The following is a 25,648-nucleotide window of genomic DNA, read 5'->3' as shown; positions in this document are numbered from 1 at the left end:
AAATGAACTTACACCTGTTACCTGCTTTTTTACATAGCCAGCAACATTCTCAACACGTTTCTCCCGCGGTTGTACCACTTTCGGTATGCCCTGTTTGTAGAAGTCCATTTGTTTGGAGTACAGCCGTCTGCGGACTGCTAATTTCACTTCTGCATCCTTCGCAAAGCGTTGGCCGGTCAGGGATTTCTTCGTGGGATCAAACAGATGAAAGTCCGACAGTTCAAGGCTAGGACTGTATGGTGGTTCCTGGAGCACTTCCCACGGAAATTTGGCGAATTTCTCGCGAATAGGAGCAGGCCATCATGGGGGCCTGCATTGTCATGAATAAGATTGACACCGTCAACATTAATGTTGCAGCGTTTGTCAGGAAGGACACGACGCAGCTTCAAAATTTAATTTAGGCTGCAGCATTCACAAGCAATTTCCTAGAACATTGAGTCACCTTGAATTTTATTTCGCACTGAAGAACCAGCATGCTTTCCCTCCATAAAGGCCTGCTTGGTTTCCGGCCCACGACTCATCACCAGTGACGATTCCTTTCAGAGTCATGTCCATCTGCGGCGTAACGCGTTAAGTGATACAAGCTTGTCACCATTCACTGACTCTTGTAGCTCTCTTTAGGTTCTTAGGTACCAAGGGTGCACTAACTTCACAAAATCACAAAATTTCAGCGTGTCACGATCAATATTGTACACCGCACAAACTGCTGCGATAAGTTTCGCAGTTTCACACGCCGGTCGTTCAAAATTGCTCTCATTGGGTCCGATATTTCGCGGAGGTCCAAACTCGTCTCCGGCTATCCTGATTTAGGTTTTCCGTGGTTTCGCTAAATCCCTCCAGACAAATCCCGGGATGGTTCCTTTGACTGGGCACGGCCGACTTCCTTCTCCATCCTTCCCTAATCCAATGAGACCGATGACCTCTCTGTTTGGTCACTTCCCCCAAATCAATCCAATTCAAATTCGCGGAGTTGCAGCTGTTAAACCGTCGCCCAGAGCGTGACTAATCACTAAAGTTCACACGGCCCTCTTGAAGAATGCACACCACCTGGAGACGTTGCTACGGTGCATACAGTCGTCCCCATACACAGCACTATGTCCCTGTGAATTTCTCTCGGTTTGTGCAATTTGGCCCACAAATATCCAACTACATTTCGCTGTTCTTCGCAAGTTCACGAAATTAACATGTACGTCATATTTGTTTTGTAGTTCAGGCGTCTCTCGCTAGGGCTGCGCATGAAAACAAAATACCCTCCGTAGCGCAAACTTCAAAGTATCTCGTCATGAGGGTTTCAGCATTCCAGCTGCAATACCAGCGTAGAAAAAAATATTGTGCATTACTTTCGGATCCTCCCTCGTAGATGTCTCGTCGAATGCAATTCGGTGTCTGATTTCCAGAGAATGTTCTGCTGCCGCTCTCATGCTACCATAGGCAGGAACACCGTCTTTTTCTATACGGCGCTCTTCAGCTGTGCACACAATCTGTCTGACAAACTGTCCACACCCATACAGTATTTTGTGTATATCCTGGCGTTCTGGGCTCTGAGCACTATGGGACTTAACATCTGAAATCACCAGTGCCCTAGAACTTAGAACTACTTAAACCTATCTAACCTAAGGACATCACACACACCCATGCCCGAGGCAGGATTCGAACCTGCGACCGTAGCGGTCGCATGGTTCCAGACTGAAGCGCCTAGAACCGCTTGGCCACATGGGCCAGCGAAGCGCTATCACACCAGCTTGTTCGGAGAAGCTATAGAAAGACTAAAAGCACAAGAAAGAAGATAACCTTAAGGTAAAGGGATCCTGCCTTCCTGTGCTGCAGCGAACGACCATCGCAGGTAGCAACAGGAGAACCGCACAGGAGATGACCACGGAGAAGCCCTCTGACGTTGGTGTGCCAGCTATGTGTAGTCTGCGGCCGCAAACCCGGCTCAAAAAAAATGGCTCTAAGCACTATGGGACTCAACATCTGAGGTCATCAGTCCCCCAGATTTGGGCAGGATTCGAACCTGCGACCGTAACAGCAGCGCGGTTCAGGACTGAAGGGTCTAAAACCGTTCGGCCACAGCGGCCGGCGAGGTCGGCGCCGATGCACCACCAGCAATGAAGGGTGAAGCTTTGACAATGCCAGCCACCCGTGCTAGCGAAATATCAGTAAAATCATCAGACGAACGTCAGCCGACGAATCCCAGACAGAAGCCAGTAGGTAGTTTGGTCGGTTTTATTTCTGTTCTCCCACAATATGCAACATTCTTGAGCAGCTCACAATTTCAAACAATGTAAGTTCAACCATAAACCGCAAATCGCGTCCACTTCGCGTGAAAAATATCAACCCAACTGATCGCGACCGCTTCGCCGCGCCTTGCGTAGCGCGATGCTCACGGAGGACAACTCGACCGCTGGCGTCTGTTTGCCACCTTCGAGCGGTCGCCGCGTTCGCAACCGTTCCCTCACCCCAGGACGCCGGCTAAGCGCTATTCGACCTGATGAGTAGCAGGATTGGGGCCCTTGTTGCTGCCTGAGTTGTCAACTGTGTACTTAATTTCGCTTCCTGTAAAATCCCAAATAACCTACAAATTCAATCATGTGTTCCTCCGTTTACACTGCAAGCACATAATTTTTTAAATTACTTTATTAGTTATTATGGATAACAAGGTACTTTAGTTGTTTACTAGTTGTCGTCAGTCTGGAATGAGACAATAGGAGACTGCATTCATGTATTTTTCCACGAAAGTCTTGGAAAAATTTCCGATGTCATATTTTATTGCGAGACGTCAAAGATTACATCTACAAACGTGACTACCATGCGAGATGTGAAACTGTCTTTCCTGTCGAGGACGTGAAGCGAAGCAGAAAACAATTATTTTAAAAAAACGCTACTTGTTTTCTACGCGAGACAATTAAATGCTATCTGTAGAGCAATCGCAACATGTGAGACGTAATTTGTTTCAGAAAGAACGTGTAGGGCAAAATTCAAGGTCATTTAAACGTTGCCTGCACGGTAGGCAGTCATTGTCATGGCCTTCAAGTAATTTCCCCGCCTTCTTCTTGAGGAGGTAGAGGGCTAGAGTCCAGGATCTCAGAAGAAACTATTTTTTTCCGTTTTCATTTAATGACCTGAGTAATTATTTTTTGTTAGTCTTCTCTCCTGTTCGATTTTTCAGATGTTTGTTATAACTGTTGCTCATGCTTAATCGGATACCTGCCCGAAATTAGGTATAACATGACAATGGTTCAAAAGGCTCTGAGCACTATGGGACTTAACATCTGAGATCATCAGTCCCCTAGAACTTAGAACTGCTTAAACCTAACTAACCTAAGAACATCACACACATACATGCCCGAGGCAGGATTGGAACCTGCAACCGTAGCGGTCGCGCGGTTCCAGACTGAAGCAGCTAGAACCGCTCGGCCACATCGGGCCGGCCGATGTTTAGTGTTACTGAGCCACAGAATGGCATAATCGCAAGGTTGTTCGTGTTCTCCTCGGGGGCATTCCGCTTACGACTCTTCGGCGAAATGGGCTTGGAAACGTTTTCGATTGTTGTGGCCATTATAACAATGAATCGTTTTTGTGCAGGGTGTTGGCAGCTGAGCAGCTGATTATGTGCAAGGTACCGGTCCTGCCGGCGGTAAAAGCCGTGGCTAAGCATTCATTAGCTTATCAGCGGACAATAACGTCAAGGTAAGACAAAGCACTGCCTGTCTGCACCTCTAATTGACGTGGCCATGCCTGTTATTGATGTGGTTCAGCAACTCTCCCAGCTTTTAACGTCCATGACGCCAGACAATGAGTGTGTCGTCGACGTAGCGATAAAAGCCTTGTCAGGTTGAAATACTCTCCACTGGACAAAGAATACTATGACGTGAGTTTGTGTTAAAATAAATTCACAACGGTGTCGTCAAGGAGCTGGTAAAAGATATCTACAGTATTTTGATGGGAATACGCGTGGATAATGACACCACATCAAAGCTGACCACATAACCGCTTCTCCAAAGTGCTGACGCCTGATAGGGAGGATGAAGTCCGTCTTATTCTTGATTTGGAGCAAGCAGTGACCAACGTGCGGATTAAAGAGACTGACCACATGTCTTGATAGCCTGTAAGACGGCGATCTAGTGGTGCTCACGGTGGGCCGATGGGGTGTTTGCTTCTTATAAACCTTAGGGAGCCCATAAAATGTAGGTGGTCCAGGTGTCTAGGGAGGAGACTCTCATCACACAGCAGAGGTAAACTATAGCAACACGCAAGATACAAAATATATAAATAATATAACTTGTGTTCATAAATGATTACAGTGTGAGCGTGGAATGTGACACAGCTACATACAGATTACCTTATTGATAACTGCTCCATGTTTAGTAATTGTAGAAGCTAATATTCCACAAGAAATCTCTGTATTTTGTTATATTACTTATTGTTGTTTCGTGCAGCGCATAACATTTTCAAAATACCGTGTCTGCATGTTTCCTCCGTGATTTTCAAATTGTATACTACATGTTCACTGTATGCTTTATTTATACGCTGTATTAGTTACAAACGTCACTTAGTGATGGCAGTTGCTTTCCCTGCACTGCTGTTCTCCATGTACGTTCGCTCTGGCAATAGGCTTCATACATGTTTGGGCTGTTTTCAATACCTTGTGTGCCCATTGCTGTGAGGCTCGTTCTTGTATTTCTTTGTAAGTACAGATGCATCGGCTGACCATTGTGCATATAACTATTCTGTGGAATTTCATGCCCATATTCGTCCTTTTCTCTTTAAAACAACTGTGTTCTGACGATGATGATGTATCGAAATGCGTCAGTAAATTAAATTGCGAACAAGACTTTCCATAAGTAAGTCCCAATTACGAATGTTCGCGTACCTGATGCATGGAAGCATTTATCTACATTTTTTTACAGAATTTGCACGGCTGCTTACGATGAACCATATCTTTTTTGTAAATTTCCTTGCGCAGTTTTTAGTATATTTCGGTATAAATCCTGGAAAAAATGCAATCTCAGCCTCATTTGTTAATTCAAGATCATGGATGATATTGTGTGAAAAGGTTAGAGCTTTCACAATTATATTGCATTATCTTCGCTGGCTTCTATATGTTTATGCAAAATCCTAATTTTAGATGTTATACATAGTGATTCAATGATGATGTTGATACAAACTTTCAGGGATAATGGAGAAGAGTAAAAGTATCATTCTAATGCAAGCTCTTTGCTCTCCACATTTTATTAGGAGGTAGTAGGTACTAAACAATGAAAAAAATTGACCAGTATACATGGGATCTAAAGTGCTACCTTGAGATCTATGAGCACTTGTTCATCTTTGCTACTCTGAAATACATTTTTTCCACTAAACAAGTGTTCATAGCAATCAAGGTACGCATTTTGGAGCCCATGTTTACTGGACAGTTTTTTCTTGTTTTGGTCCACACTACCTGGTCCCAAAACATGGAAAGCAAACAGCTTGCAGTAGAAGAGGCCCACTGTTAGAGGTAGCACAACGATTTTCGATTGTAACTTTCGACTCGGTCGTTTGCGGGCTAGGGTCCTCCACCTCGAATTGATACACCACACACTTCTGCATCATCCCTGAAAGTTGGCGACATCATCATGGAATCACTCTGTAGAACCAAAACAACATTCTGTCACCGTTCTTGCCCAAGATAGCTGACAGCTGTATCTATCGTTAGCGAAACTTATAGTTTCTGCAAAAGGCCTCATTAAATATTCCTTCAGAGGAAATACTGCATTACGCAAGATACAAACATTTAATAGTTGATGCTGGCAAAAATTCTTCTTTGGGTACTTTTTATTCTTTCCATTTCTATTGCGTACAGGAAGGGGCAATCACAGAAAACATCTGCGTCTTTGACTTCACCGTACGAACCTCCATTTTTCCTTACAAAACTACGGTTTTCGTCAGTGACAGTTAATAATTCAGTCGAAAAGGATTAGTAGCAGTAATACATGGAACCAGATTTACTGGGTTTTTAACGCGAATGTGTTTCCTCTCCAAACTTCCAAGATAATTACGGAATCGCCATCGGTTCCACAAACGTTGTACCGTTTTTTTTTTCTTTTTTTTTTCTTTTGAAAGTAATCTTCTGTTGGCTTGGAAATGTGCATTGTTAGCTTTGTTGTCCGTATAGCCTTACGAACTTTTATAATAGTGGAATGTGCCGTTTTTGAAATTCTGAAAGAAAAAGCTAGTTGGCGGAACTATGTAAGTCGAACTCAGTTGCGGACAGGTTTCACGGTGATATAATCAAGTATTACAGCTAGCATTCGAACCTACTCCTTGAATAGTAAAGGCTGACGTTTCGCTTCTGGCAAACAAATAATGACATTCTCCATGAATGCGCCTTTCCATTACACAATATTAGTTTCATTCCTTTACTGCAGATACTGTTTCTTCAGTATTTCATGTTTGATATAGGAGGTCACACAGGACAGCATGCATGTTATCTTGTTGAAAGACATCGCCACAGAAATGTAAAAGATGGGACAGCCACCAGCCTTAACACGTGAGAAATGTTACGGCTGTCTAAATTACCGGCTATGTGAACCAAAGGGCAAAGCATAGAGAAAGGCTTCAGTCTTTTGGATGTCAAGATTTCGGACAGTTCTGTCGCGGATGATTTGATCGAAGAAGCGCGGTATTGGTCTGTGTAGCATTGCACAATCAGCACCAACACCGCTTAACAGCAACTGGTGGTGCGGTGCATGCGTCCCCAATTCTCTGCCCTGGCCTGGGCGGAAGGATCAGTAGATATTCGTTCAACAAACAAGAGGTGAGACTGTTTCAATTTTGTTATTATTAGTTTTACATCCTCCAGAACAGGCCATGAAGGCCCAAAGGTACCGACCGGCTGCCGTGTCATCCTCAGCCCACAGTCGTCACTGGACGCGGATATGGAGGGGCATGGGGTCAGCACACCGCTCTCCCGGCCGTATGTCAGTTTCCGAAACCGGAGCCGCTACTTCCCAATCAAGTAGCTCCTCAGGTTGCCTCACAAGGGCTGAGTGCACCCCGCTTGCCAACAGCGCTGGGCAGACCGGATGGTCACCCATCCAAGTGCTAGCCCAGTCCGACAGCGCTTAACTTCGGTGATCTGACGGGAACCGGTGTTACCACTGCGGCAACGCCGTTGGCATTAGTTATATATGTACACAATAAAACACAATCTGACATTTGACTTTTCTGCAATTAATTTCACCTAGTCCCGTCGCACATAAAATCGCTCCGTTCACATGTATTTCCAGTGACCGTTTAGCTATCGTGTAATCAAGTAGCAGCGTTCCTTTCCTCCTGCCTTTGTGCAATACTTTCCTATTTTTTATGTTGGCAGCCCACTCCCATACTCTGCATCCGGCGTCGATCTACATCTATAGCTATAACTAAATCTACATAGACACACTGCAGATCACATTGAAGTGCCTTGCAGAGGGTTCATCGAAACACCTTCGCAATAATTCTCTGTTATTCCAATCCCGAATAGGGCGGGAAAAAAACTAACAACTATATCTTTCTGTGCGAGCTCTGACTTCCTTTATTTTATTATGATGATCGTTTCTCCCTATGTAGGTCGGCATCAGCAAAACATTTTCGCATTCCGAGGAGAAAGTTGGTGATAGAAATTTCGTGAGAAGACTCCGCCACAACGAAAAACGCTTTTGCTTTAATGATGTCCACCCCAGATCCTGTTTCATATCAGTGACACTCTCTCCCCTATTTATCGATAATACTAAACGTGCTGCTCTTCTTGGAACTTTCTCGATGTACTCCGTTATTTCTAACTAGTGAGGATCCCACATCGCGCAGCAATACTCTAAAAGAGAACGGACAAGCGTAGTATAGGCAGTCTCTTTAGTAGACGCTATTGCGTCTTCTACGTGTTCTGCCAATAGAACGCAGTCTTTGGTTCGCTTTCCCCACAACATTTTCTGTGTGTTCTTTCCAATTTAAGTTGTTCGCAACTGTAATTCCGAGGTATTTAGTTGAATTTACGATCCATAGATTTGACTGATTTATCGTGTACCCGAAGTTTAACGGATTCCTTTAGCACTCATTCGGTTGACCTAACGCTTTTAATTATTTGGGGTCAATTGTCAGTTTTGGCACTATACAAATCTCTTTTCTAAATCTTTTTGCAATTTGTTTTGATCTTCTGATGACTCTAGTAGACGATGAACGACAGCAATAATTGCAAATAACCTATGACGGCTGCTCAGATTGTGTCCTAAATCGTTTAAGTAGAGAAGGAACAGCAGACGACCAGAAACAATGTGTGTTCTAAATCCTGCTGCATATCGACGGTAATGAAATGGGCCTTAATTTTGTGGATCACTCCTGCTGCCTTTCTTGAATATTGGTGTGACCTGTGCAATTTTCCTGTCTTTGGGTACGGATCTTTCGTCAAGCGAGCGGTTGTATATGATTGTTAAGTATGAAGCTATTGCCATCAGCATACCCTGAAAGGAACATAATTCCTATGCAGTCTGGACCGAAAGACATGCTTTAATTAAGTGATTTAGTTTCTTCACTACTCCGAGTATATATACTTCCAAATTACTCATGTTCGCATCTGTTCTTGAATCTAATTCTGGAATATGTACTTCGTCTTCTTTGGTGAAGGAATTTCAGAAGGCTGTGTTTAGTAACTCTGCTTTAGCAGCACTGTAATGGGCAGTATTTCCATTGCTATCGTGCAGAGAAGGCATTGACTGCCGCTAACACACTTTACATGCGATCAGAATCTTGTCTGATTTTCTGCCAGGTTTCGAGACTGTTTCGCTGTGAAACCATTGTAAGCACCTCGCATTGAAGTCCCGCATTTAGTGAAAGTTATACAGGGTGGACATTTATAAAACCGACATACTGCAGGGACAGACTCCCTACTGAAAGCGGAGGAAAAAAGGTACTGTGGACGTGTGTCCGGAAATGCGACATTGCCACGGTAGATGGCGCTGAAGTTCTGACCGCGTGCCGTGTGTTCTTTGTGTGCTGCTGGCTGTGTTTTGACGCAGCGTACTGCAAGCAGTAGAGTGATCCGGTACTCATGTCGGTAACAAGTCTGGATGGTGTTTGTGTACCGTCAACCAGATGGACACGGTCGAGACGCAGCACGGCTACACCCAAAACAAGTAACCTCACAGATACCAACCACATCACATAACATTTCGAGCCCTTTTTGTCCGTTTGTATGACCCTAAGTCCTTTCAGACAGACGAACGTGCAGGGAGGGTACTTACTTTTGGTATAGCCTTGTTGCCTGTTGACCTTTTCTGTCTGCTTGGCCTTACACAAACACCAACTCGCCTTTTTCCCGACAAGAATACCGGGCCATTCTGCTGCTTATAGTACTCTACGTCAACCACGCAACCCGCAACATTCAAGGAACACACCGCACGTAGTCAGAGAGACTTTCATTCGCCAGCGCCATCTACCGAAGCAACGATGCATTCTAGAGAAGTGTTAATAGGACTTTTCTTCTTCCATTTCCAGTCAGGAATCGGTATCTGTATATTCTATACTACCGCATAAAGACGTTGTTACTAGAAATCTCGATTAGTTCTTAACCAATTTCTTTTAGATTACCTAATAAATATTCGGACTGACATAGAGTATATATTTTTCCATATACGTATATAATATATGAATATTACACAATATATAAAGGAGAAATGTTGTTTCCAAACATCTATAAAGTTATTTATCGATTTATTTCAAATTTTTCACTATCCTCTAATAAACATTCGGACGCATTATATATTTTGTGCTATTATTTTTGGACTGTAAATATATGTACTTTATAAATGTATAATATATTAAAGTAGAAATGTTGTTAGTAAAAATCTCGGAAAGTGCTTGACCAGTTTACTTCAAGTTTTTACACGATATTCTTAAGAAATTCAGACGGAGATAGGCTTTATCCTTTTTTACACAGCTCTGTACATGTTTTCTGTTTCAACCGATTGCAAGAAAGAAAATGTTGTGCTTTGAAAATGTATGGTTTTGTTTTATTTCACACAATCAGTTTTAACTACTATGGAAGGGCATTTAAACCATTAGGCGAATGTTTCCTTCCACAGTTATTCTTTTTCTTTATACACAAAATTTTAAACAAAAGTTGTATACACAGAAGGAAGCTGTTTTGTCCTCTTCCTAAGTAGGTTTTAACAGAAAACAGGAAAGTAGTATTTATGGCTTAATGTCTTGTAATTAGAATACTACTACGGTATTTGAATTACTAATGATACTAATGGATTTACACATTCAGTTTAAGCAATTTCAATTGCCAATCAAAGTTTCGTTTGCAAGAACTATAGACACGGCTCAAGGAGTAGATGGACTGTCAGAGGGGCAGGGAGATTAAGACGTATGCCCAATTCCAATATAAATTTAGCAACTGTGAAGCATTCTAGTCTCATAAATATACAATAGAATTAGCTTCGATCAGTCCGCCCCCGGTAGCTCAGTGGTCAGCGCGACAGCATGTCAATCCTAAAGGCCCGGGTTCGATTCCCGGCTGGGACGGAGATTTTCTCCGCTCAGGTACTGGGCGTTGTGTTGTACTAAACATCATCATTTCATCCCCATCGACGCGCAAGTCGCCGAAGTGGCGTCAAATCGAAAGACTTGCACCCGGTGAACGGTCTACCCGATGGGAGGCCACAGTCACACGGCATCTACATTTATCTTGGAACATTCTCAGGGAGCTTCAAATGTGAGCCACGTATTACAGGAATTCTTACGTTTAGTACACTTAGAAATAATTATTACAGAAATGGTAAAATTGGTGCAGCAAGAACAGAAATAGCAGTTTAGATAATTGTTTGTGAAGAGTACAGCAGTTACTTCTGGACTATAATCTGTGGCAGAATGAGAGAAAGCAGGTGAGAGAAGGAGACACTAGTAACGAAAAGCAGGGGAAAACAATATGAGATGATTATCCGAAAAGAAAAGGAGGAAGAAGAATAGAAGTGAAAGAGGAAGTGAGCATGTGCTTCACCGTTCGCCGAAAAGAAATGGTGATTATCTTAACTTTTGAGAGAGCAATGATAAGAAAAAAAGGAATTGCTTCAGCTTTTTCATAAGTGCAACAGAGTATCCAGTTACACGTAGCGGGCAAGTTAGCTTGTTGCACGGGCTGCCAGCAGAAACTGAGGAGGGGTTCCAGAAATTTCTTTTTTTTTTTGGGTCATCGGTTTCAAATAGCGCAAAAACTTAAAAACAGAAAGAGAAAAGTAACTAACATACTAGATTTATGGTGGCTTCTGCTGCGATTTTTTTGTTTATTTATTAGCTCTTCAGAATTTTTACCATGCAATTGGCTTCGTCAAAATACATTTTACATATTGATAAAAGTATAGTTGTTACTAATTTTTACATTATACATATATATACAGAGTGATTATAATTAAAGTTACACTTTCAATACTCTGTAGAAATAACACCACTGGTCAGCATGACGTCAAATTGCAACGGAATATTATAGGAGAAGGGGAAAAACATATGGCAGAAAAAAGTGTGAAAATTGATCAATAGATGGTGCTGTATCTGTCAGAATACGTAAATGGAAACACCCGTCATGCGCACGATCCACTGAAGTAAACAAGCCGGGTACACGGCTTTTCCTCCTTTCGCGTCTGCGACGTTCGCCATGACTGTCTCAATGCAGGATCGCGCTCTGCTTCTAAAGCTGTATTATATGATTGATGACCGTGTACACGTCGCTCTGCAGAAGTTCCGGGTACTGAAGGGTTTGAAAAAAACCGTTGGTCCGATGACTGCCGAGTGCCTGGAGAAAATGATTCGGAAATTCGATTTGACGGGTTCTTCTGGTGTGCAACCTGGTAGAGGAAGGAAACGAATTGATTCGACGTCAGTGCAAGCAGTGGCGACAGAAATGCAGGAGGAGACGAGTGGTGCCGTGCAAACATGTTGTTCACGGAGAATTGCCCGAACATTCGACATGCCCGTGAGCACGGTGCGTTAAATCCTACAAAACACCCTTCTTTGCTATCCATTCAGAATTACGCATGTGCACGAGTTGCTTCCTGTTGACCTGCCAGCAACACAGATCTTTGCTTTAGAACTTCTTCCTCGCATGGAAGTGGACAATGATTGGCCGTGGAAGATTTTGTGGACAGACGATGCCCACTTCCGTCTGACAGGATATGTCAATACACAGAATTGTCGAATATGGGCGCCGGAAAATCCACACGCAAATCAACCAGTACCACTCCATCCTGGAAAAGGTCACCGTGTGGTGCGGGTTTACGACATCATTTATCATAGGGCCATATTTTTTCGAAGAGACAGGTGCTTCCGGTCCTGTTACCTGTACCGTCACTTGTAAGCGCTATGAGTGTCTTTTGCGCAACCACGTGATTCCTGCTCCCCAACAGCGTGGATATGTGGATGAGATTATTTTTCTGCAAGATGGCGCTCCTCTGCACGTTGCAAATCCACTTAAGCAGCCACAGAAACGCCATTTGGGAAATGCTAGAATTATCAGCCGCCATTTCCCTACACCTGATCGTATTCTGTGTGACTTTTGAATGTGGGGCTATCTGAAAGCTGTTGTGTTCAGTGTTCCAATTGAAGACTTAGCTGGATTGAAGACACGCAATTCGCAACACATTCTGAACGTGACCCTGGAAACACTTCGATCATTTCTGGAACATGCTGATTCTCGATTTCAAATTGTTGCAGAAAACGGTGGAAGCATACTGAGCATGTTTTGCGTCAGTCACACGGATATTAATAATCCGATTTGATTTTGAATGAACTTTTTATGCGGTTTTTGGCCTCAGGGAAATTAAAAACCGATGTGATCGATACTTTTTATGCGGTTTTTGGCCTCAAGACAATTAAAAACAGATTTTTCGTGTCTCGGTCCCGCACACAGTTTTAATCACGCCGGCCGGAACCGCGTGACTGCTACGGTCGCAGGTTCTAATCCTGCTTCGGGCATGGATGTGTGTGATGTCCTTAGGTTAGTTAGGTTTAAGTAATTCTAAGTTCTAGGGGACTGATGGCCTCAGATGTTAAGTCCCATAGTGCTCAGAGCCATTTTTTGAACAGATTTTTGCCATCCGATGTGATATGACCTCGCTGTAGTGGACAGGCGTACGTAACGGACAGTATGACACCTGTGCACCCATGCACACTGGGTAGTACAGATTTTTTTAATGTGAAACGTACACCTAAGGCATTGTTGTATGATTCATTTGTCATTTGTAGTTGACCACTATTAAATTATGATGCTTACTGTGCCATCTATTGCCACATTTTGTAACTACTTATTTTTCTTCTGCCATACGTTTTCCCCCCTTCCCCGATAACATTCTGTTGCAAGTTGACCAGTGGTGGTATTTCTACAGAGGTTTGAAAGTTTAATTATAATCACCCTGTGCATACATCTTTCTAGTAGTTAGTAATTTTTACATTTGACACACAACATTTTACGTATACACGTAAATTAACAACTTCTTACTAATCAGAAGATTTCAGCAATAATCATTATATTGTTCACATTTAAGAATTATACATTTTTCACATTTAGTTAATGATAGTTAAATTATTTAACTGTTTCATTGTTTATACACGTCTTCCAAAATACATCCAAGACATTCTACAACTGAGTTGTATGCTTTGTTTTTAAACTGTGTGTCTAATACCTCCTTAAATTCAAAAACCTTACAGGTTTCTCTTGGACGCAATCCCTTTATACATCTATGATGAGATTAAATAATTCATCTGTAATGTGTGGGGCAGTCGTACTGAGAAGCCGATGAACTAGACAAAAGAGTGTGGTAGTGGCGTAACTTGTCTGGCTCGCAACCATCTCAACTGGGCGTACCAGACACTGATATGGTCAAGCAGCCCATCTGTATCATATCCTACTGGGACGTCCACTGTATGGCACGAAGGATGCGAGCTTTAACCCTTAACTACTCTAGTGAAATGCTCATACACTAATACTCTAGAGGGGTCTCGGAGTACCCCAGTAAGAAAAACGAAACTGTAACTTAAGGAAATTTTATTTTGAATTGCACTTTTATCACTGAATATTATAAACATTTTTACATATTTGAGATATGATTACAAACAATTTTGGCACACTGAAAATCTGTGGTTGGGGCAAACATGTTTTGAGCATTTTTCACACACTATTTTGGTTTTCTTGTCCACATTACTTGGGCACATGTAGCATCTTGCTTTCCTCATGGGTTCTGGCTCTGAAGATGTTGAGGTAAGAGGAGTACCACCAAGTTTAACAACAACATCTCTCAGTTCACAAGAAAGGAGTCGGACATCTCGACGTTGTACATGGGGCTTTACTAAATCCATTCCAAGCTTTTGTAACAATTCCCTTCTTTTTAAATCATTTGTTTCATCAATTTGTTTGGTGCACTGAAGCAAGACAGCAGCATTGACTCCTACTATGTTTAGAATGGCATAAAATACAGACATTGGCCATCTGCGTGTTCGTCGTGATAACGAATAGTTGGCACACATTTGGTCCAGTGCATCCACTCCTCCTTTTGTGGCATTGTAATCAATGATCATTTCAGGTTTTTTCTGTTGAGTACTAATTTTCTGATCGTGATGCATAGATGAAAGCAACACAACAGCTCGACCTTTCCGAGGAACCTAAGAACAAATTGTCTTTCCTTCGTTATCCCCAAATAATGCAGTTTCTACTGGGCGCTTTTTTTTGGTTTGAATTCTTCTGGTACCTGCGGTTTATTTTGCTTTAGAGTGCCTAAGACAGTCAACTTTTTGGCTTTTAGTTGATCACAGAGTTCAAGTGACATGAACCAATTGTTTACTGTCACATGTCTATTGCTTCCCTCAATTAGTGTTATTAATTTCAAAACATCCTGTGTTGGGATTGATAATGTACTTTTATTTGTCCCTTTTCCTGTGTAAACAAATGCACTGCATAAATAGAATGTTCGTGAGTCACAAAGGCACATAACTTTGAGGCTGTACTTGGCTGGCTTCTTGGGCATATACATGCGAAATTTGAACCTACCACGAAAGGGTCCTAACATTTCATCGATTGTCACGTACGCTCCTGCAGTATAATACTTTTGACATTTGTCTATAAAGAGTTCCAACACATCTCTAATAGGTGCAAGTCTGTCATCAGCCATCCTGGCATCTCTTGTAGCAGCACAATCGAATCGCAAACAAGACAAAATGAATAAAAATCTCTGAATGCTCATAGTGGCTCGAAACACAACACGACCAGTTCCATCACCAGCAAAAAGTCCAACATTTTCGTGATTGGATTTCATTACTCCAGGTAAGTGATTGTTGTTGTTGTGGTTTTCAGTCCAGAGACTGGTTTGATGCAGCTCTCCATGCAGTAAAGCTGCATGCCCTCGGGAAAAATTGCGGCCGTAGTTTCCCCTTGCTTTCAGCCGTTCGCAGTACCAACACAGCAAGGCCGTTTTGGTTATTGTTACAAGGCCAGATCAGTCAATCATGCAGACTGTTGCCCTTGCAACTACTGAAAAGGCTGCTGCCCCTCTTCAGGAACCACACGTTTGTCTGGCCTCTCAACAGATACCCCTCCGTTGTGGTTGTACCTACGGTACGGCTATCTGTATCGCTGAGGCACGCAAGCCTCCCCACCAACGGCAAGGTCCATGGTACATGGGGGGGGGGGGGGGGCAGATAAATAAAGCAGATCCAGAAACGCTCTCAGTTCTATTATATCTAGTGGCTTTACGAATGCTGGCTTAGGAGCTTTGTATTTGTTTGACGTGTCATGTATCTTGACATTTGTTTTGGTGAGTATTAGTTGCAATAAATCTTCACTAATGAACAGTTCCCAAGCTGATAATATGTCAGTTGAATCAATCGTTTTTGCTTCACGTTTACCACCTGGAAGATGACTAACTATATTGTGAGCACAGGTACGAGTTGTAGAAGGAGCTTCTTTTGACCACTTGTAGCACAGATTTTTCCAAAAAAATGTTTGTCAACGGAAGGTCTAATACAGGCCTCATCATCTGATTCTTCACAACTACGTTCTGATGCAGCTTCAGAGGTGGAATCATGATCACTTAGTATAAATTCGTCCTCATCTGCTGTGGTTTCCTCATCAGATTGCAAAAACGCAGGATCATTAACTATTCTCTCCAACTCGTCATCTGTTAATGACTTCGATGATGCCATTCTGAAAAATAATGCATTCTTACATAACCTTAACAATTAACGTTATCATGGAAAGTGTGCTGTTTTCGAAGTACTCTAAGATTTCAGTCGTGTAAAACACTAATTGAGATAATCAAAAACAACTTACGGTTTATACTCTGGTGGTGTATTCTGAGACCTCTTTTTCTTTATCTAACACAATAATACTGGAAACATCGCATTCAATAAACCGCGTTAAAAGGCAGCACTTCACTAAGGATTACCAAGAACACAGGTGCCATCTGTTGTTCCGTTCACGTACTACGTATTGTACTCTAGCGTCTGGGGTTCTCCGTGACCCCACTAGAGCAGTTGAGGGTTAAGAAAGCACGCTTTACTTGGCTGTGGCGATTACGCAGCAGAGAAACGGCAAAGGCGAGCGTTTGGGCGGGTGACGTCACGCTGCCTCAGCAGGTCGGTGGCTCCGTTTCCTGGGAACGGACCTACTCGTGTCCTGCACCAAGGCCGACCGGTCGCGCCGCGCCGGCCCGCATCGCATCGTATCACACACACATCTGGCGGCTGGGCTGCGTAGCGCGAATCGAAGCGTCGCGTCGGGAGGCGCGCGCGAAACGGCAGCTGCTCCCTGTGTGTTAGCGTGCACGCAACACAGCGGAAACGCTTGCTATTCTCCGCACTAGCTAACAAGGATGCATACTGATTTTACGGCGCAGATGGAGGGGCCGTGTAGGAAACAGCCGAGGCTGCAGGCAACGAAGGTCTGATGGAAATGACTGCAGGTTAGCATGGAGAGCTGCATCAAACTAGTCTCAGGACTGAAGACAACAACAACAACAACAACAACAACAACAACGATACTTTCAGCCCACTACATTTTGCCATTCCACCGGACGACAACTGTCGTCCCATACCGATAACGGGCGGACTGAAATAGAAACTGATACACTACAAAAATATTTACCGAACGCTATCACATAGTACAGTACGCATGTCCATTCCTTAAAAGGTTTTCTTATGTAAGTCTATTTTCGGCAAAGAAAAAAGTCATTCGTACAGATGACGAATGCTCTGATTACTATTGAGTGGTTCTAACGCAACTGAAACTTTTCAAGTGAAGATCACAAGACAACGTGCATGCGCAGCTTACCGACACCTTTCGGGCCGGCCGCTGTGGCCGAGCTGTTCTGGGCGCTTCAGTCCGGAACCGCGCTGCTGCTACGGTCGCGGCTTCGAATCCTGCCTCGGGCATGGGTGTGTGTGTGTGTGTGTGTGATATCCTCCGGTTGGTTAGGTTTAAGTAGTTCTAGGTCTATGCGACTGATGACCTCAGATGTTAAGTCCCATAGTACTTAGAGCCACTTGAACCATATCTGACACCTTTCGGACTTCGAGAAAGATCGAATGATCATACCAACAGGCTGCATAGAGTGTTTGTCTGTAGTGCATTTATGTATAACAAATGGTAACGAGATCTAGTCTAAGATACAAACTTAAATCAACCATCCATAATTGAATTTCCTAATGTGTTTCACAATGAATATCGGGGTTTTAAGGCTTTGTAGCACTTATTACATTCAACCTACAATTATAAACAATACATCACACGAAAGAGTGACTCAAACAGTTTTGCTCACAAGTGTTCAGTGTGAGCACCATTTGTCACACGGCACACACCGAGTCGATAGGCGAGTTCTTCCCAAAACTTGATCAGTGTGTCTTGAGTAATCGTTGCAGCAACTGTTTCGATCCTGTTTCTTAAGTCGGTTACAGGGTGACATATTGAAAAACATGAAAAAAAACGCAAATTGGTTACAAACTACGGCGTGCACACACTTTATTCAACATGTAAACGTCACTATAGATATTCGGGTTTAGGTTATGAGGTGTTCGATATGACTGCCATCATTAGCGATGATGTGGCGTAGACGAATAGCGAAATTCTGCATGACACGCTGAAGTGTTGGAAAATCGATGCTGTCAAAACGTTCAAATGTGTGTTAAATCTTACGGGACTTAACTGCTAAGGTCATCAGTCCCTAAGCTTACACACTACTTAACGTAAATTATCGTAAGGACAAACACATACACTCACGCCCGAGGGAGGACTCGAACCTCCGCCGGGACCAGCCGCACAGTCCATGACTGCAGCGCCTGAGACCGCTCGGCTTATCCCGCGCTCGATGCTGTCGATAATCTTCTGAATGGCTGTTTTGAGCTCAGCAATGGTTTTGCGGTTATTGCTGTACACCTTGTCTTTAATATAGCCCCACAAAAAGGAGTCGCATGTGTTCAGGTCCTGATAACATGGCGGCCAATAGAGGCCTTTGCCAGTGGCGTCTGGATACTCCCGAGCCATAATGCGGTCCGCATAGTGGTCCTCCAGGACTTAAAACACTCTATCCTGCTTCGATGGGGTCGAGCACCGTCTTTCATTAACCACATCTTGTTGAAATCAGGGCCACTTTGGATAATGGGGGTGAAATCATCTTCCAAAACCTTCGCGTACCGTTCGGTAGTCAACGTACCATCAAGGAATACAGCACCGATTATTCTGTGACTGGACATTGCACACCATACAGTCACCCGATGAAAGTGAAGAGACTTCTCGGTCGCGAAATGCGGATTCAATCTCCCAAACGCACCAACTTTCCTTATTGACGAACCCATCCAAATGAAAGTGGGCTTCGTCGCTAAACCAAACCACGCACGCGCATATTAATTCCCATCATGTCCCGCGGCCAAGCGTGCGGTTTGAACGTCCTAATGCAAAGCATTCACAAGTTATGACGATTTTATTTTATCTAGTTCAATAATTGTCACCCTGCAGATCAGCTGGTAGCGAAGGCACATACATATGATCCTTTATGAGTGCCCAAAGCTCAAAATCGCAAGGCTTCATATAGGGTGAACGTGGGGACCATGCAAAATAAGCTGTCATCCGTCCCCCAGCGGTCGGGTGCAACGTCGTTTAACCAGTCTCGTACTGACTTAATGGCAGTGAGGCGGTGCTGCATCTTGCGCCAAGTATTGTTACCTGGTTCAGCGTCTTCCGATTGAGGAAATATCCATAGACACAGCGCATCAAGATAAGAAAAATCAGTTAAAGTTGCTTCGCCGATAAAGAAAGACACATAAATTTTCTGGTGGGATATGGCATCAAAAAAATATAATTTAGGGGAGTCTCGTTGCAACCTTACCACCTTGTAGGGATTTGCTGGTCCCCAGATGTGCACATTATGAGAGTTCACATTTCCACTTAGATGAAATGTCTATTCATCACTAAAGACAACACTATCCACACAAAAATTCATCGTCATGCAGCAAAATTTCATTTGCAAAGTTGGCACGTAAACTGTTGTCTGTAGGATTTAGAGCTCTTGACAGTTGCAAACGATAAGCGCGTACTTGTAAGCATCTCCTTAAATGTTTCTACACAGACGTCACTGGAATGGCTAATTCACGAGTAGCCTTCCGAACTGATTTATTGGGGCTACGCGTGAAAGACTTTCTCATTATTCAACACGTTCAACAGTCACTCTTGGTAGTCCAGTGCTCTTCCCGTTGCAAAGACAGCTGGTGTTTTCAATCTGGTGATACCATCTACAGAAGTTATCATCACTTGGGAATTGCAATGGAACTTAATACGGAACGCACGTTGCACTGTAACAACAGATTCAGTCCTTGCAAACTGTAAAACACGAAAAGCTTTCTTTGACTAGTCACCATCTTTACTACTGCTGCTTTCTAACTACGGTTGCCATATTAGTTGGGACCTTGTCGGTACGCTCTGAGATGGGGTTATAGAAACGAAGTAAAAGATTTATTTAATTACTTTTTGTTTACAACACATTTACATGGAACTTGTTGCTGCAAAAGCAAAGTAGTTGGTACATCATATTTTTCGGAAGATTTCACCCTTTTCAGCAAGTCTTTTTCCCTTTCACATATTTATAAAACTCCACGCATATCAGCTTGTAGTGAGATTGGCACTTTAAGATTGATTCCACAGCATCTGGCAGCAGTCAATTTCTTTCATCAGTCCACTGGGCCAACATCAGTGAAAATACTCTTTCCGCAATAGCTTTGTGTGCGGGAATAGAAAACAAATACTCCGATAATTTTAGCAGTTGGCATGTCCGTTCAGGATTGTCGGTTTCCTTAAGAAAGTAATTCCACCTTTCTTCATCGGAGTGTTTAAACTTCCATTCTTCCGAGTCACACTTAGTTTCTAAAAAGTTCTTCAGATATGTATATTCCCGAAAACAGTTGTCGTCTGAAACCTTCATTCCTTTTTTCGTCAGGTATATAATAGCATTTTCAATCATTACCCAATCAAGGGTTTCAGACATCGTCATCCAGTCAAATAGCCTACTTGACATTTATTAAAAGAAATAGCCCATTTCTGTAAGTAATCAACTGCTATGGTATAGTAAGCCTTTGTTTCTTCCTCAAATTAATTATTTCTTGGTTAGGGTTCTCATTCTTTAATTTGTTCAAATTCATCTTGGTTCGCATGTCAATGAAACTGGTAGTTTTCCTTTCATTCAGACACTTCTGAATATCGATTAATATATTTCTTATTTATTTCTTATTTCAATTGTCCAAACTTTATTTTTCTCCATGCTTTTTTATATACGAGGGGTAAGTCAATTATTGTCCGCAATTTAGTTATATTTTTGTTTATTTTGGTAGTACTATCGCTTTACGTTGATGGCGCATGCTTTGTTTATTTGTTGTTATATTTTTGCAATTTTCAAGCCGCTAGGTCAGTTTCGTTATCGCTGCCGTGTTGTTAATCATGGTTGCTCCTCTGTCTATTTGCACCAAAGAAGAGCAGCCTTCAGCGATCCGTTTTCTGTGTTTGGAAGGCGTATCAGGGGCCGAAATTCATCGAAGGCTTTCGGTACAGTACGGTAACAGTATTTTGTCACAACACTGTGTCTACGAATGGACTGAAAAATTCCGAAATGGTAGCACAAATGTTACGATGAAGGAGCCGGGCTACCGTTTACCGCCACAAATGAAGAAACCATTGAGCGTTCACGTGAAATGATTCTCTTAGACGGACGATTAACTACTGACGAAATGGAACATCGTCTGCAAATTAGTCACGGTTCTGCCTGCGGAATCGTCCACTACAGACTTGGGTTTTATAAAGTTTATGCAAGATGGAGCCCAAAACAACTCTCACAGTTGCATAAACAAACGCGCTTGGACTTCAGCAAAAAACAGTTGGATCGCTATGGTAATGAAGGGTACAACTTCTTAGGCAGGATCATTACTGGTGACGAAACATGGATCCATCATTACGAGCCGGAGAGTAAACGGCAGAGTATGGAATGGAAACATCCAAATTTTCTGTGCAAGAAAAAGTTCAAGACCCAACCGTCCGCAGGAAAACTGATGCTTACGGTTTTTGGGACGCACAAGGTTCAGTACTGGAACATTATGGGGAAAGGGGCACAAAAATAAACAGAGTACGTTACAGTGAGATGCTTACTGCCAGGCTAAAGCCTGGAATTCGAAGCAAAAGCCGAGGATTGCTGTCAAAAGGTGTTTTGTTTTTGCATGACAATCCGCGTCCGCATACTGCTGCCCACACTGCTGAAACGCTCCAGAAACCCAAATCTGAAGTACTGGATCGTCCTCCATATAGTCCCCATCTTGCCCCTTTGTTTGGTCCACTCAAACAGGCATTAAGAAGCCGTTGAATTCCTCGGACGAAGCAGTGAAAGAAACGGTGCATTCCTGGCTCGCAGCTCAACCGAGAACTTTCTTTTATGAGGGCAGCAAGGAGCTTGTACAACGATGGACCAAGTGCGTTGAACCGCAAGGAGACTATATCGAAAAAATTATGCTCTTGTAAGTTTCGTGTTTGATTACAATAAAATTTTATAACTACTTTGCGGATAATAATTAACTTTCCGTCGTATTTTTTCAAACAGAGACAAGTTTGACTGCAGAAACATGAAGTAAATTTCACTGATTGGAATACTGAAAAAAATTGAAAATATTTTTGGTGATCTGTCTTCAGCGTCAAAAATTTGTTTTAATGGAATTCAGAGCTTAAGAATTTTCTCAACTGCAACGACAGCCATCTTGTTTTGAGAGAAGAGTCTTATGATTGACATCAACGTATAAAAAGAACTCTTTCAGCTTCTCTGTGCTTACTATGTATATTGAAAAATAATTGAATATTTTCTGCACGATTATTTCAACGTCGACAGTTAAGGCTCCAGCAGCAATTGATATAGTTTGTGGAGAATATGAAAACGTTGGTATTTTCTCGAATGATACCGCTAGATCTAGAAGGTTCTTACATCGTCGAACAGGATACGCAACATACAACGTCATCTATGAGCCAACCTTGTCAACATAAACGTGTTGCAAAATAAAACTAACCGAGACTGCATTTGCATGTTGCGCAACAGATGGCGTTATTTCAGTACTTGAGCCAAGCTCGTAACGGTGTTTTGCACAATCGGGACAAAATTGGGTCTTGTCGGGATACCGGGAGAAGAAGGTCCATAACGGTGACGCTGTCGATATATCGGGACGGATGGCCACCCTATTTTTAATGGAAGAAACAGGAAATAGTGTACGTGCAGGCGCATAGGTATAGAAACAACACTTTTTAGTTGCTCTTTCATTTAATGTATATTAAGTAGAACACAATAAACGCTACAAAGCCTTAAAACTCCAATATTCATTTTGAAATACTCGGTATTTTATACGGTGTCATGTATAAATAAACAAAATGTGTTTGGGTTGCTGCCACATATCTCCACACAGCTATTTTTGTTTTCGTTGTTCCTGTTATGCCAGGTGCAAACAGGTAAATGTGTATGAGTAAATTATCCTCAACAAGTTCCCTTATTGAAAATATACACTGAAACGCCAAAGAAACTGGTATAGACATGCTTCTTCAAATATAGAGAGATGAAAACACGCACAATACGGCGGTGCGGTCGGCAACGTCTATATAAGGCAAGTGTCTGGCGCAGTTGGTAGATCGTTAACTGCTGCTACAATGGAACGTGGTGTTATAGTCGGCGCACGAGCGATGGGACACAGCATCTCCGAGGTAGCGATGAAGTGGGGATTTCCCCGTACGACCATTTCACGAGTGTACCGCGAATACCAGGAATCCGGTAAAACATCAAATTTCCGACATCGCTGGGGCCCGAAAAATATCCTGCGAGGACGGAACCAACGAAGACTGAAGAAAATCATTCAACGTGATAGAAGCGCAACCGCCGGCCGGGGTGGTCGAGCGCTTCTAGGCGCTTGAGTCTGGAACCACGTGACCGCTACGGTCGCAGGTTCGAATCCTGCCTCGGGCATGGATGTGTGTGATGTCCTTACGTTAGTTAGGTTTAAGTAGTTCTAAGTTCTAGGGGACTGATGACCTCAGAAGTTAAGTCCCACAGTGCTCAGAGCCATTTGACCCAAGAAGCGCAACCCTTCCGCAAATTGCTGCCGATTTCAATGCTGAGCCATCAACAAGTCTCAGCATGCGAACCATGCAAAGAAACAGCATCGATGTGGGCTTTCGGAGCTGAAGGCCCACTCGTGTGCCCTTGTGCGCCTGGGCCAGTCGACACCGACATTGGACTGTTGATAACTGGAAACATGTTGCCTGGTCGGACGAATGTCGTTTCAGATTGTATCGAGCGGATGGACGAGTACGGGTGTGGAGGCTACGTCATGAATCCATGGATCCTTGCATGTCAGTAGGGGACTCTTCAAGCTTGTGGAGGCTCTGTAGTGCTGTGGGGCGTGTACAGTTGGAGTAATGTGGAACCCCTGATACGTCTAGATACGACTGCGACAGATGGCACGTATATAAGCATCCACTTATGTCCATCATGCATTCCGACGGACTTGAACAATTCCAGCAGGACAATGCGACACCCCACACGTCCAGAATTGCTACAGAGTGGCTCCAAGAACACTGTTCTTTGTTTAAACACTTCTAGTGCCCACCATACTCCCCAGACATGAACATTATTGAGCATATATGGGATGCCTTGCAACGTGGTGTTTAGAAGAAATCTCCACCCCCTCGTACTCTTACGGATTTATAGACAGCCCTGCAGGATTCATGGTGTCATGAAAGTAGTAGAAAGCACAGGGACAACCAGTTCAAGAGCAAAATCACAGCAGTATGTTGAAAATGTAACTTTCATAAAATTCAATCACATGAATGTATCACCAACTTCGTCTTCTGAAATTTAAGAAACTTATACATTTTGACTAAAATAAAACTCATCTGGTTTTTATGGTGTTTCCAATAGAATACCAAAAATTTGTTCCCGTGTTATAAGAGCAGCCTTATCTGAAATACGTAATGCATCACTAACTCAAAACATATGCCATTGTTAAACACCTCTTTGAGAAAGGTGGCAAGAGAGATGTCGTTAACTACCAAGCTGTTTCACTGCTGACATCATTCTCCAAAGTTTTTGAGAAGACGATGTAGTGTAGAATACTATTTTACCTTAGCAAATCACAGTTTGGGTTTCAAACTGGTTGCTCTACTGAGAATACCTTTAAACGTTTACCCACCAGATTTTACAAGCATTAAATAATAAAACAGCGCCGGTTGGTATTTTCTGCGACCTCTCTACGACATTTGACTGTGCGAATCACAGTATTCTCCTAGCTAAATTGACCACTGTTCATCATATATGTAAACCATCTTCCGTCTAATCTACAACAAGCAGAATTAGTTCTTTTTGCAGGTGACACTAGTATTGTAATTAGTCCAAGCTTGTGTGCAAAAACAGAAGAAACGGCAAACAAAGTTCTTAAAAGTTACACTGACTGGTTTCTGCGAATGATCTCACCCTCAGTTTTAAACAGACGACATATTCAGTCCTGCACATACAGAGGTACTACATAAATGATAAGTGTAACATATGGTGATGAAATAATAAATATAGTGGAAACTTCAAAATTCTTTGGGGTTCATACTGATGAGAATTTAAATATGAAAAACAACACATTTTGAAAGTCCTAAAATACAGACATGTTTGCGCTTAGAAGTATTGCGGAGACAAATCAGTAATTTTTTTTTATCTGTTTAACATCTTTCCCTTAGTTGCTCTATATTCCTGGAGGTATGTACTGTCTATGCAACAAAATGAAGGCAGTATGTTTTTTGCCATACGCGTTTCGCTTCTTCTATTTGGGAACCATCATCAGTGGCCTGAAATTCATGTTTCTTTCTTATACATACAATAATCGCATTATGTGAAAGATATAATATGCTGCTATATTACATTATGTCGTGTTTTTCTCTTGCTTTTTAAGTTAGAAGCAACATTTGTAGCGCAAGTTCCGTATTGTGAATGTATCCTTCGATGTTAGTTACGATTTCCAGCGCTGGGCTTGCGCTACAAAAGTTGCTTCTAAGCTAAAAAGCAAAAGAAAAACACGACAAAATGTAATACAGCAGTATATG

The 25,648-nt window shown here is 42.6% G+C and overlaps 1 protein-coding gene and 1 pseudogene across 1 annotated transcript in view; both read right to left on the bottom strand.

Moving 5' to 3' along the window:
- Positions 1-25,648, bottom strand: part of LOC126277284 (transferrin) — a 219,079-nt gene that overhangs the window by 182,357 nt on the left and 11,074 nt on the right. The window lies entirely within an intron of this gene.
- Positions 7,041-7,158, bottom strand: LOC126287504 (5S ribosomal RNA; annotated as a pseudogene).

Source organism: Schistocerca gregaria, chromosome 1 (assembly GCF_023897955.1).
Source record: "Schistocerca gregaria isolate iqSchGreg1 chromosome 1, iqSchGreg1.2, whole genome shotgun sequence".
Taxonomy (NCBI): Eukaryota; Metazoa; Arthropoda; class Insecta; order Orthoptera; family Acrididae; genus Schistocerca; species Schistocerca gregaria.
This window is presented reverse-complemented; position numbering and strand designations above follow the sequence as displayed.